The sequence below is a fragment of the Pseudophryne corroboree genome, chromosome 4 (genome assembly GCF_028390025.1).
Source record: "Pseudophryne corroboree isolate aPseCor3 chromosome 4, aPseCor3.hap2, whole genome shotgun sequence".
In the NCBI taxonomy this organism is placed as follows: domain Eukaryota; kingdom Metazoa; phylum Chordata; class Amphibia; order Anura; family Myobatrachidae; genus Pseudophryne; species Pseudophryne corroboree.
Genome location: NC_086447.1, coordinates 385583791 through 385595731, shown reverse-complemented (window position 1 = coordinate 385595731; position 11941 = coordinate 385583791).

The following is an 11941-nucleotide window of genomic DNA, read 5'->3' as shown; positions in this document are numbered from 1 at the left end:
CCTAAGGTGGTTTCAGCGTTTCACATGAATCAACCTATTGTGGTACCTGTGGCTACTAGGGACTTGGAGGACTCCAAGTTGCTGGACGTAGTCAGGGCCCTGAAAATATATGTTTCCAGGACAGCTGGAGTCAGAAAATCTGACTCGCTGTTTATACTGTATGCACTCAACAAGCTGGGTGCTCCTGCTTCTAAGCAGACGATTGCTCGTTGGATTTGTAGTACAATTCAACTTGCACATTCTGTGGCAGGCCTGCCACAGCCAAAATCTGTAAAAGCCCATTCCACAAGGAAGGTGGGCTCATCTTGGGCGGCTGCCCGAGGGGTCTCGGCTTTACAACTTTGCCGAGCAGCTACTTGGTCAGGGGCAAACACGTTTGCTAAATTCTACAAATTTGATACCCTGGCTGAGGAGGACCTGGAGTTCTCTCATTCGGTGCTGCAGAGTCATCCGCACTCTCCCGCCCGTTTGGGAGCTTTGGTATAATCCCCATGGTCCTTACGGAGTTCCCAGCATCCACTAGGACGTCAAAGAAAATAAGAATTTACTTACCGATAATTCTATTTCTCGTAGTCCGTAGTGGATGCTGGGCGCCCATCCCAAGTGCGGATTGTCTGCAATACTTGTATATAGTTATTGTTACAAACAAATCGGGATGTTTATTGTTGGAAGCCTTCTTTTCAGAGGCTCCATACGGTTATCATACTGTTAACTGGGTTCAGATCACGAGTTGTACGGTGTGATTGGTGTGGCTGGTATGAGTCTTACCCGGGATTCAAGATCCTTCCTTATTATGTACGCTCGTCCGGGCACAGTATCTTAACTGAGGCTTGGAGGAGGGTCATGGGGGGAGGAGCCAGTGCACACCAGCTAGTCTAAAGCTTTTACTTTTTGTGCCCAGTCTCCTGCGGAGCCGCTATTCCCCCATGGTCCTTACGGAGTTCCCAGCATCCACTACGGACTACGAGAAATAGAATTATCGGTAAGTAAATTCTTATTATCCTTTATATGGCGCCACAAGGGTTCCGCAGCGCCCAATTACAGAGTACATATGCACATAATCAAAACAGGAAAACAGTGACTTACAGTTGAAGACAATTTAGGACAAGTACAGGGTAACTAAGCATAACTACACCAGTAAATGACAGAGATAGGTTCCAGGTGGCCAAAAAACTGCGTGATTTGGGCAGTTGAGGATTATTAAAGTAAGAAAAGGATAAGCACATGAGGGAAGAGGGCCCTACTCTGTTGATGCACCTTTGGCAGCAATTAAGGCCTCAAGTCTTTTTGAATATGATGCCACAAGCTTGGCACACCTGTCTTATGGCAGTTTCGCCCATTCCTCTTTGCAGCACCTCTTAAGCTCCATCAGGTTGGATGGGAAGCGTCGGTGCACAGCCATTTTCAGATCTCTCCAGAGATGTTCAATCGGATTCAACTCTGGGCTCTGGTTGGGCCACTCAAGGACATTCACAGAGTTGTCCTGTAGCCACTCCTTTGATATCTTGGCTGTGTGCTTAGGGTCGTTGTTCTGCTGAAAGATGAACCGTCGCCCCAGTCTGAGTTCAAGAGCGCTCTGGAGCTGGTTTTCATCAAGGATGTCTCTGCACATTGCTGCATTCATCTTTCCCTCTATCCTGACTAGTCTCCCAGTTCCTGCCACTGAAAAACATCCCCACAGCATGATGCTGCCACCACCATGCTTTACTGTAGGGATAGTATTGACCTGCTGATGAGCGGTGCCTGGTTTCCTCCAAACATGACACCTGACGTTCATGCCAAAGATGTGGATCCACGTGGCGCTACTGAATACCCTCAAAACAAAATCCTTACACAATGTAATGTAGTCAGATTCGGTTCTCATAGGTGGTAGAACTCATATAGTGTAAACAGTAATGTAGTCAGATCGGTTCTCATAAATAGTGGAACTCATATATGTCTAAAATGCAAAAAACATACAGAACATAGTGCAACTCTGTTAGGATAAACAAAGTATTTTGATTTGTTTGGTCCCACTCACATGAAAGCGGTATTAATATTGCGTGTAGATAATCAGAAGTACTGAAAAAGCAGCTGTCACTCAATGGAACAAACCTCCTTCATAGATAACTTGAAGAAGAAAAAAATGATAGTGCAACACCGTCTTAAAAGACAAGCAATTTAATAAAAAATGCACTCACAAACAAATAATAAAAAACAGCATGTAGAGGATAGAAGACACTCTTATGGTGATGGGCTGCTGCTGAAGAAACAACTTTTAGGCATAGTCACCGCAAAGTCCCAGTGATAAAACGTCTCCAGCCACTTCAAATTGCAGCTCCAATCCGCACGTCCTCGTCCTCACCAACTCCCTGCTTTAGCGCTTTCGGACTACGTCCTTCCTTAGAAGCATGGGAGCTGATCTACCAGGTTCCTCCTTAAATAGCACCTTAACGAGCCGCACCTAATACACCTGTCTCCTCCGGACACATTCGTCCGGAAATGACGTCACAGGAGATGACGAACCCGGAAGTGAGATTGCGGCCATGTACTCCCATATGCGTTCCACCGTAGCAGGAAGAAGAACGACTGGTGTCTCTAATTCCAGGGTATCACAAGATCATAAATTGTCATGCGTTCCATCACATAGTGTATTGCGTTCCACCGTACGTTCTTCCATAAATCAGTCCACCAATATATAAAATGAAAATAGAGATGTGCAATAATGACTAGCTGATTAATATAACAGAATAAAAGACAATATAAAATCACAAACACAAAACGGAAAAGATATTAATCCAAAAAACCTACAAAAACCATTTCAACTCAAAATCACCGTTTAAACCAAAAGGAACCAATGTTTATAACTTTTAGATCCACTTCATTTACATTTTTATAAGGATCGTTTCTATCTCCTTATCGCGTGATGTGGGGTTAGCAATTTGTATCCCCCAAAACGTTCTAAAATGGCTAGGGTTAGAAGAGTGTTTCTGTTTAAAATGCTTGGGGACTGTATGTGTCTCCAAACCTTTTTTCACATTATAAGTGTGTTCATAAAGTCTTGTTTTTAAATTGCGGCTTGTCTTGCCAATGTAAAGCAAGCCGCAATCACACTCTAGAGCATATATCACGTTCCTGGAGTTACAGGTGATAAAGTCAGGAATGGGATAAATGATACCGTTGACTGTGAAGTCCTTCATCTTACTTGGCCCATTGGTACATTTGCACATGGCACACAGTCCATACCTATAAAAACCCTTACTTCTAACACTGTTCCTTTTTATGGGTTCTATGGAGCTATGGACTAAACGGTCTTTCAGTGATTTCGATCTTCTGTAAATAAATCCAGGTTTCGCCGGTAGGACACCACCGAGAACCGGATCTTTAATCAACACCTTCCAGTGTTTTTTTATTGTAGACTCAATTTCCTTATGTTGGGAATTAAAATTCATTATAAATGACCACTTGGAATCGTCAGTCCTAATTTTCTTGACACTTTTACCACAAATTAGATCACTTCTACTTGTATCATTGGCTTTATCTTGTGCTTTGGTAAGTAACTGTCTAGAGTATCCTTTTTCTAGGAATCTATCTGTAAGTTCCCTTGATTGTATGGAACAAATATCAGGATCAGTACAGTTCCTTTTGACCCTAAGTAACTGACTAAATGGTATTCCATCTAGCCAGTGTTCATGGTGTTGGCTAGTGCGTTCAATGAAACTGTTGGAATCTGTAGATTTACAGTATAGTTTCGATTTCAATGAACCATTTTCTATGTAAATACATATATCAAGATAGGTGATTTCTTTATTGCTAAGTTAACCAATGAAGATAATTTAATATTAAAAGTATTTCTTTCAAAAGAACCAAGAAAGTTATTTAGATCCTCCAGGCTATTCTCCCATATAAACAAAATGTCATCGATAAAACGACGCCAGTGGTCATTTATAACGAATTTTAATTCCCAACATAAGGAAATTGAGTCTACAATAAAAAAACACTGGAAGGTGTTGATTAAAGATCCGGTTCTCGGTGGCGTCCTACCGGCGAAACCTGGATTTATTTACAGAAGATCGAAATCACTGAAATACCGTTTAATCCATAGCTCCATAGAACCCATAAAAAGGAGCAGTGTTAGAAGTAAGGGTTTTTATAGGTGTGGACTGTGTGCCATGTGCAAATGTACCAATGGGCCAAGTAAGATGAAGGACTTCACAGTCAACGGTATCATTTATCCCATTCCTGACTTTATCACCTGTAACTCCAGGAACGTGATATATGCTCTAGAGTGTGATTGCAGCTTGCTTTACATTGGCAAGACAAGCCGCAATTTAAAAACAAGACTTTATGAACACACTTATAATGTGAAAAAAGGTTTGGAGACACATACAGTCCCCAAGCATTTTAAACAGAAACACTCTTCTAACCCTAGCCATTTTAAAACGTTTTGGGGGATACAAATTGCTAACCCCACATCACGCAATAAGGAGATAGAAACGATCCTTTCAAAAATGGAAATGAAGTGGATCTATAAGTTAAAAACATTGGTTCCTTTTGGTTTAAACAGTGATTTTGAGTTGAAATGGTTTTTGTAGGTTTTTTGGATTAATATCTTTTCCGTTTTGTGTTTGTGATTTTATATATTGTCTTTTATTCTGTTATATTAATCAGCTAGTCATTATTGCACATCTCTATTTTCATTTTATGTATTGGTGGACTGATTTATGGAAGAACGTACGGTGGAACGCAATACACTATGTGATGGAACGCATGACCATTTATGATCTTGTGATTCCCGGTCGTTCTTCTTCCTGCTACGGTGGAACGCATATGGGAGAACATGGCCGCAATTTCACTTCCGGGTTCGTCATCTCCTGTGACGTCATTTCCGGACGAATGTGTCCGGAGGAGACAGGAGTATTAGGTGCGGCTCGTTTAGGTGCTGTTTAAGGAGGAACCTGGTAGATCAGCTCCCATGCTTCTGAGGAAGGACGTAGTCCGAAAGCGCTAAAGCAGGGAGTTGGTGAGGACGAGGACGTGCGGATTGGAGCTGCAATTTGAAGTGGCTGGAGACGTTTTATCACTGGGACTTTGCGGTGACTATGCCTAAAAGTTGTTTCTTCAGCAGCAGCCCATCTCCATAAGAGTGTCTTCTATCCTCTACATGCTGTTTTTTATTCTTTGTTTGTGAGTGCATTTTTTATTAAATTGCTTGTCTTTTAAGACGGTGTTGCACTATCTTTTCTTCTTTAAGTTATCTATGAAGGAGGTTTGTTCCATTGAGTGACAGCTGCTTTTTCAGTACTTCTGATTATCTACACGCAATATTAATACCGCTTTCATGTGAGTGGGACCAAACAAATCAAAATACTTTGTTTATCCTAACAGAGTTGCACTATGTTCTGTATGTTTTTTGCATTTTAGACATATATGAGTTCCACTATTAATGAGAACCGATCTGACTTCATTACTGTGTACACTATATGAGTTCTACCACCTATGAGAACCGAATCTGACTACATTACTTTGTGTAAGGATTTTGTTTTGAGGGTATTAAGTAGCGCCACGTGGAGCCACATCTACTGTTTTATTACACTATTGTGAATCACGGTGAAAGGTTCTTCTGGTCTCCAAGGGCTGCTATTAGTATTTAAGCGCACCAAGGGTCTATTTTTCTTTGTTCGTGCCAAAGAGTTCAATCTTCAGACTAGAGAATTTTTTTTCTCATGGTCTGAGAGTCCTTCGGGTGCATTTTGACAAACTCCAGGTGGGCTGCCATGTGCTTTTTACTAAGGATTGGCTTCCGTCTGGCCACTCTACCATACAGGCCTGATTGGTGGATTGCTGCAGAGATGGTTTTCCTTCTGGAAGGTTCTCCTCTCTCCACAGAGGAATGTTAGTGCTCTGACAGAGTGACCATCGGGTTCTTGGCCACCTTCCTGTCTAGGGCCCTTCTCCCCCAATCGCTCAGTTTAGACAGCCAGCCAGCACTAGGAAGAGTCCTGATGGTTCCAAACTTCTACTATTTATGGATGATGGAGGCCACCGTGCTCATTGGAACCTTCAAAGCAGCAGATATTTTCCTGTACCCTTCCCCAGATTTGTGCCTTGAGACAATCCTGTCTCATTGGTCTACAGACAATTCCTTTGACTTCATGCTTGGTTTGTGCTCAGACATGCACTGTCAAGTGTGGAACCTTATGTAGACAGGCGTGTGCCTTTCCAAATCATGTCCAATCAACTGAATTTGCACACAGGTGGACTCCAATTAAGCTGTAGGAACAGCTCAAGGATGATCAGTGGAAACAGGATGCACCTGAGCTCAATTTTGAGCTTCATGTCAAACTTATGTACATGTGATGTCCTAGTTTTTTATTTTCAATAAATTAGCAAAAATCACAAAAATACTTTTTTCACGTCATTATGGGGTATTGGTGGTCATTCCGAGTTGTTCGCTCGCTGCTATTTTTAGCAGAATTGCTAATAGGCTAAAATCCGGCAGTTCTGCGCATGCGTATGCACAGCAGGGCGCACGCGCTAAGCAATTTTACACAAAACTATGCTATTTTACTCACAGGCGAACAAAGCTTTTCAATCGCTCTGCTGATCGTAGTGTGATTGACAGGAAGTGGGTGTTTCTGGGCGGAAATTTGCCGTTTTCAGGGTGTTACGTTCCTGATGCTCAGAACTGGAGAGATGTAATGACGCGAGTTCAGAGCACCAGAACGTGACGCTGAACTAAGGAGAGGTACGGGAATAGCCCCTAGCACCCTACCTCCGTTGTCTTACCCGTGTGGTCGACTCACGCCTGAACGACTATGGTTTCTTGGGCCCACGGCAGCCGCGTTTGAAGGGCGGATTAGGTCTGCCCAACTCCGATGCCCCCAGGTCTTAGAGAGAGACAAAGCGTGAACCGAGACAGGGTAATAACAAGGGGACCTAACTAAAACAAACAGAAGCTAGGGGCTACTAACTACCCTAAAACTAAAGGTATGTGCGGCACGCCGCCAAGGAAAAAGGACAACAAATGATACCACTGTCCGTTCCCCTACACGGCACCGCCGAGTTCCGGGGAGGACAGTGAAAAGCGGAAACCTCTGCAAAAACCTCCAACACAAAAGAAATACAAAGTAAATGCGGCCTAGGCCGCAACTCGCGGCAGAAGCCGCTACTCACGAAACCGGGAGAGAACCCCAAATAACGAGAACCCTCGGATGACTACAACAGGTTCGTTTTGGACAGGAAGGATTCCCAGGACCGGCTTCAGAACTCCAGGACTCGGGAGCCCAGGGAGCAGGATCGACCAGATACAGCCAAATCAGGAACAGACGTTACCAGGCAGGAACAGCATGCAGGAAGCTATCACCGGCGTTTGTGTGAGGCACTGAGGAGGCATATAACAGGGAACCCTCCAATGGCAGTGCAGAGCCTGATTGATGAATGTCGTTCAGCTGCCTTGCTGCACGACCAGGGGAGAACAGGTGTGAGTACTCTCATGGCAACGGGGAACGCGGTCCGCATGTGACATCCCCGTTGCTATGGACCCAGCGGCCCTGGGCGCACGGCGTCCTAGCGTTGCCAGGGACCCGGCGGCTATCGCGCGCACGGCGTCCCGGCGTTGCTAGGCGCCGTGCGGAAGCAGACAGAGCGAGAGGCGCGGCGGCCGTGACCGCTGCTTGGTCAGAGCGCGGACAAAAAACGCTGCGCCTAACAGTACCCCCCCTTGAGGAGGGGTTAAAGAACCCCTAGAGCCGGGTTTCTGAGGAAACTCCTGAAAGAATATCTTCTTAAGTTTAGGAGCATGTAAATCCTTATCCAACACCCAAGACCTTTCTTCCGGGCCATAGCCTTTCCAGTGGACCAAAAAATAAAGCCGGCCACGAGAAAGCTTAGAATCTAAAACCTTCTCCACCAGGAACTCTTGTTGACCCTGAACATCCACCGGAAGTCTACCCTGGGAAATCTTCCGGGGGAACCTCCTGGAAACAATATATTTCTTCAAAAGAGAGCAGTGGAAAGTGTTGCCAACTTTAAGTGATTTAGGCAACCGCAGCCGAAAAGCCACTGGATTGACTTTCTTGACAATAAGAAACGGGCCAATAAATTTGGGTCCCAATCTAGCCGAGGGTTGTCGGAGCTTGATGTTACGGGTTGACAAGCACACCTTATCTCCCACCTTAAGAGTGCACGGGCGTCGGAACCTATCCGGAAAAAAATTCTCTCGGAAGGCAGCCTTCTTCAGGGCAAGGTGCACCTTTTTCCAAATTATTCTGAGGCGGGAAGTTACGGTCAACGAAGAGCCTGGAAAATGAGGATAAAAGGAATTGGCTCTAGGATGAAAGCCCAGGACCGAAAAGAAAGGAGACTCCTTGGTGGAAGAATGGCAAGAGTTATTATAGGCAAACTCGGCCAAAGGAAGAAATTCAGACCAATCATTCTGAAGTTTGGCCGAATACAGCCGTAAATACTGCTTTAATGACTGATTAACACGTTCAGTTTGTCCGTTAGACTGTGGATGGTATCCAGATGTTAAAGAGAGCTTCATATTTAATGAGGTACAAAAACGTTTCCAGAAATGGGCAATGAATTGTGGTCCCCGGTCAGAGACAATATCCATGGGTAAACCATGGAGCCTGAAGACATGGCGGAGAAACAAAACTGCCAAAACTTGAGCGGAGGGTAATCGGGGAAGAGCAATGAAGTGGGCCATCTTACTAAAACGGTCTATCACCACCCAAATGACCCGGAATCCAGATGAAAGAGGAAGGTCCACCACAAAATCCATGGAAATGTGTGACCATGGCCTAAGAGGGATGGCTAAAGGCATGAGTTGCCCGACTGGCAACGATCGGGATATCTTGTGCTGAGCGCAGACCTGACAAGAAAGGACAAATTCCCTTACGTCCTTGGAAAGATTAGGCCACCACACCAAGCGAGAAATTAATTCCAAGGTTTTAGTAACACCCGGATGACCGGAAACTTTGTTATCATGAAACTCAGCTAGAACAGTGCCTCTCAGAAATTCAGGGACGAAGAGACGGTCCGCAGGAGTAACTTTGGGAGCCTGCTGCTGAAGCTGGACTAGCTGTGTAAATAAATCCTGTGTGAGGCCTGCTCGGATGACAGACGATGGAACTATGGGGGTAGTTGCCGGATGGTTATTGTGCAAAAAAGGAATGAATGAACAAATGCGCTGCTAGGTATCATGCAGCCACACACTCAAAAGGAACCTTCACAACAATTCCAAGAGAATAGAATTTATAAAAAAGAAATGAGGAGTGGCGCAAATACCAATGGGTCTTACATGAAATGTCCTTATCAATTCCAAGTAGGTGAGTTCTATGTTGTAGGGGTCTCGTTGTGTATGCAACCTTTGATCCTGTGGTTGATATCCTTAAAATTAATATGAATTAAAAAGGCATATCACCACTCTGGGTAAGAGGAACAGGGTGCTGGCGTCACTGATATTCCAGAGTAAAAACGGGGTCCCTTTATATATGTAACCTTTGATCCTGTAGTTAATATCCTTAACTTGACAAACAGAAACAGATCATGGTGCAGACCAACATCTTAAAAGATCTTAAATCTACATCAAGGTCTTTTAACGCCAGCACCCTGTTCCTCTTACCCAGAGTGGTGATATGCCTTTTTAATTCATATTAATTTTAAGGATATCAACCACAGGATCAAAGGTTGCATACACAACGAGACCCCTACAACATAGAACTCACCTACTTGGGATGGTTATTGTGAACCGGAAGAAAACAACGTGACAAGGCATCAGCTTTCGTATTCTTGGAACCGAGCCTGAAGGTGATAATAAACCTGAAACGAGTAAAAAACAGCGCCCAACGTGCCTGTCGAGCATTAAGCCGTTTAGCTGACTCAATATACTGCAGGTTCTTGTGGTCAGTAAACACTGTAATGGTATGTCTAGCTCCTTCCAGCCAATGCCTCCACTCCTCGAAAGCCCATTTAACTGCCAACAATTCTCGATTACCAACATCATATTGGATTCTGCGGAGGAGAATTTTCTGGACATGAAGGCACAAGGGTGTAATTCCTGAGACTCCGGGTCTTCCTGAGAAAGGATAGCTCCCACTCCCACCTCTGAGGCATCTACCTCGACAATAAAGGGGAGCTCCGGGTTAGGGTGCCTGAGAACAGGAGCTGAGACAAAGGCCTGCTTCAAGGCCAGAAAGGCAGACTCGGCTTCAGGCGACCAATTGGAAGGGTCCGCTCCTTTTTTAGTCAGTGCTACTATAGGAGCGACCAAATCAGAGAAGGTATGAATAAAACGCCTATAATAATTTGCAAACCCTAAAAAGCGCTGAATTGCTTTTAAGTTCGTGGGTTGTGCCCAATTTAGGATGGCCTGGAGTTTCTTTGGTTCCATGAAAAACCCCTTAGGAGAAATAATATACCCCAGGAAGGACACTTCTGTGATGTGGAAATCACATTTCTCCAGTTTGGCGTATAAATGATTCTCCCGTAATTTTTGAAGGACCAGTCGCACATGGGTGATATGTTGTTCAACAGACTCAGAGTAAATCAAAATGTTGTCTAAATAAACGACTACGAACTTTCCTAGAAAGTCATGAAGGACGTCATTAATGAGATCTTGAAACACCGCAGGAGCATTTGACAGCCCAAACGACATCACCAGGTATTCATAATGACCTGACTGTGTGCTGAAAGCCGTCTTCCACTCATCCCCAGATTTTATTCGGATGAGATTGTAAGCCCCTCTAAGATCGATCTTGGAGAAGATAACGGCAGACCGGAGCTGATCAAACAGTACTGAAATCAATGGCAAGGGGTAGGTGTTTTTAACAGAAATTTTATTCAGAGCCCAAAAATCAATACATGGTCTGAGCGACCCATCTATTTTCTCAACAAAAAAGAACCCTGCACTTAATGGAGATTTCGAGGGCCTAATGAAGCCTTTTTTCAGGCTCTCCTGAATATAATCATTCATTGCCAAGGTTTCCGGCCCGGACAGGGCATATAATCTCCCCTTAGGTAAAGAGGCACCGGGAACTAAATCAATAGCGCAGTCATAGGACCGATGGGGAGGCAGTACATCCGCATTACCCTTGGAGAAAACATCGGTAAAGTCCTGATATTCCAAAGGAATAAGTTCTGGGGTGACTGCCGCAACCCGTACTGGACGGGAAATACACTCCTTAACACAAAAGGGACCCCATTGGGAAATCTCCCCAGACCGCCAATCTATGGTGGGATTATGAAAGGCAAGCCAGGGGTGACCCAAAACTACGGGGACAGCCGGACAATGGGTAAGGTAAAATTCGATTTTCGCTGAATGTAGGGCCCCCACTGTCAGTTGCACTGGAGGTGTGCGGTGAGTGATAACCCCATTAGAAAGCGGACCACCATCCAAGCCGTGCATGGTGATACGTTTATCCAAAGGCATCTGTGGAACGCCTAAAGCCTGAGCCCAACCAATATCCATGAAATTTCCAGCAGCTCCACTGTCGACGAAGGCCGACACCAACGAACTGAGGCTACCAAAGGAAATTTTTACAGGAACTAATAAGGAATCATTTGAGGAGATTAACTGCAGACCCAAGTGAACCCCCTCACTACTCACTTGGTCAGAGCGTTTCCCTGCTTATTCGGGCAATTACGTGCGATATGTCCCTTGCCACCACAATACAAACAAAGACCAGAATTTAGCCTTCTGGTTCTTTCCTCTGGGGACAGCCGGGAGAGACCCATTTGCATGGGCTCCTCGATGTCCTCAGGAAAAGTATATACACATGGACTAGACCTAAAAGTAGCTCCTCTTTCAGCCCTCCGCTCTCGGAGACGACGATCAATTTTAATAGCGAGCTCCATGAGTTTGTCTAGAGTCTCAGGAGCGGGGTACTGAAGGAGACTGTCTTTAATAACTTCAGACAAACCGAGGCGAAACTGACTGCGCAGGGCCGGGTCATTCCAG